Here is a 2,500-nt window from a genome sequence, read left to right on the forward strand (position 1 = left end):
AGCACAAGCAGCAACAGACCAGCTCACCACCAGCAGCTTGGGGTGAGTGTGAAGTGCAGAAAGATTCTCAATTTTCCTTCAGAAAGAGTGTATTTTAGTGTTATTGCTGTTTTTTTATTTATATTAAGAAAGGAAAAAAGAGTAGAAGAAATAATAAATGAAAAGTAACATTAGAGAGGACTCTATGCATTTGTTCTAAGACGTGCACCACCTACTGTCTGCAAGAGGCAAAATGCCTACAGCACCTGGAATTCACAGGCAGTCTCCCATCCAAGTACTAACCAGGCCCGAGGCTGCTTAGCTTCTGAGATCAGATGAGATTAGGCGCATTCAGGGTGGTATGGCCGTAGGCAAAACACACTCCTGTTTCAGGTGTCTTGTGTTGAGACAGCCCGCCGGTCTGGAGCCTGCTGCTCTCAAACACACCTGCACTCTTCTGTTCACAAACTGCCCTCCTTCACAAACTTCTTACAGAGGTCCAAGCACACACCCTGTTTTGCACCAGCCTCGCAATCGCCTCACCTGCACTTACACACAGTCTCAGACTTCCCTTTCTTTAGGGCCCAGCACAAGCAGCAGACCAGCTCACCACCAGCAGCTTGGGGTGAGTGTGAAGTGCAGAAAGATTCTGAATTTTCCTCCAGAAAGAGTGTATTTTAGTGTTATTGCTGTTTTTTTATTTATTTTAAGAAAGGAAAAAAGAGTAGAAGAAATAATAAATGAAAAGTAACATTAGAGAGGACTCTATGCATTTGTTTTAAGACGTGCACCACCTACTGTCTGCAAGAGACAAAATGCCTACAGCACCTGGTATTCCCAAGCAGTCTCCCATCCAAGTACTAACCAGGCCCGACGCTGCTTAGCTTCTGAGATCAGCCGAGATCAGTCACATTCAGGGTGGTATGGCCATAGGCAAAACACACGCCTGTTTCAGGTCTCTTGTGTTGAGACAGCCCGCCGGTCTGGAGCCTGCTGCTCTCAAGCACACCTGCACTCTACTGTTCACAAACTGCCCTCCTTCACAAACTTCTTACAGAGGGCCAATCGCACCCCCTGTTTTGCACCAGCCTCACAATCGCTTCATCTGCACTTACACACAGTCTCAGACTGCCCTTTCTTTAGGGCCCAGCACAAGCAGCAGACCAGCTCACCACCAGCAGCTTGGGGTGAGTGTGAAGTGCAGAAAGATTCTCAATTTTCCTTCAGAAAGAGTGTATTTTAGTGTTATTGCTGTTTTTTTATTTATTTTAAGAAAGGAAAAAAGAGTAGAAGAAATAATAAATGAAAAGTAACATTAGAGAGGACTCTATGCAATTGTTCTAAGACGTGCACCACCTACTGTCTGCAAGAGGCAAAATGCCTACAGCACCTGGTATTCCCAGGCAGTCTTCCATCCAAGTGCTAACCAGGCCCGACTCTGCTTAGCTTCAGAGATCAGACGAGATCAGGCGCATTCAGGGTGGTGTGGCCGTAGGCAGAATACACTCCTGTTTCAGGCCTCTTGTGTTGAGACAGCCCGCCGGTCTGGAGCCTGCTGCTCTCAAACACACCTGCACTCTACTGTTCACAAACTGCCCTCTTTCACAAACTTCTTACAGAGGGCCAATCGCACACCCTGTTTTACACCAGCCTCACAATCGCTTCATCTGCACTTACACACAGTCTCAGACTGCCCTTTCTTTAGGGCCCAGCACAAGCAGCAACAGACCAGCTCACCACCAGCAGCTTGGGGTGAGTGTGAAGTGCAGAAAGATTCTCAATTTTCCTTCAGAAAGAGTGTATTTTAGTGTTATTGCTGTTTTTTTATTTATTTTAAGAAAGGAAAAAAGAGTAGAAGAAATAATAAATGAAAAGTAACATTAGAGAGGACTCTATGCAATTGTTCTAAGACTTGCACCACCTACTGTCTGCAAGAGGCAAAATGCATACAGCACCTGGTATTCCCAGGCGGTCTCGCATCCAAGTACTAACCATGCCCGACGCTGCTTAGCTTCTGAGATCAGACGAGATCAGGCGCACTCAGGGTGGTATGGCCGTAGGCAGAATACACTCCTGTTTCAGGACTCTTGTGTTGAGACAACCCACCGGTCTGGCGCCTGCTGCTCTCAAACACACCTGCACTCTACTGTTCACAAACTGCCCTCCTTCACAAACTTCTTACAGAGTGCCAATCGCACACCCTGTTTTGCACCAGCCTCACAATCGCTTCATCTGCACTTACACACAGACTCAGACTGCCCTTTCTTTAGGGCCCAGCACAAGCAGCAACAGACCAGCTCACCACCAGCAGCTTGGGGTGAGTGTGAAGTGCAGAAAGATTCTCAATTTTCCTTCAGAAAGAGTGTATTTTAGTGTTATTGCTGTTTTTTTATTTATTTTAAGAAAGGAATAAAGAGTAGAAGAAATAATAAATGAAAAGTAACATTAGATAGGACTCTATGCATTTGTTTTAAGACGTGCACCACCTACTGTCTGCAAGAGGCAAAATGCCTACAGCACC

At 45.9% G+C, this 2,500-nt stretch overlaps 1 non-coding gene and 4 pseudogenes across 1 annotated transcript; all 5 read right to left on the minus strand.

Moving 5' to 3' along the window:
• Positions 1-233: 233 nt before the first annotated feature.
• Positions 234-352, minus strand: LOC138298143 (5S ribosomal RNA). Its single transcript, XR_011204661.1, has one exon. It is a non-coding gene; the product is annotated as a 5S ribosomal RNA (ribosomal RNA).
• A 443-nt stretch (positions 353-795) lies between these two features.
• LOC138298218 (5S ribosomal RNA) lies at positions 796-914 on the minus strand (annotated as a pseudogene).
• Positions 915-1,357: 443 nt separating this feature from the next.
• LOC138298233 (5S ribosomal RNA) lies at positions 1,358-1,476 on the minus strand (annotated as a pseudogene).
• A 446-nt stretch (positions 1,477-1,922) lies between these two features.
• Positions 1,923-2,041, minus strand: LOC138298225 (5S ribosomal RNA; annotated as a pseudogene).
• Positions 2,042-2,487: 446 nt separating this feature from the next.
• Positions 2,488-2,500, minus strand: part of LOC138298191 (5S ribosomal RNA) — a 119-nt pseudogene continuing 106 nt past the window's right edge.

The sequence above is a fragment of the Pleurodeles waltl genome, chromosome 5 (genome assembly GCF_031143425.1).
Source record: "Pleurodeles waltl isolate 20211129_DDA chromosome 5, aPleWal1.hap1.20221129, whole genome shotgun sequence".
Classification (NCBI taxonomy): Eukaryota; Metazoa; Chordata; class Amphibia; order Caudata; family Salamandridae; genus Pleurodeles; species Pleurodeles waltl.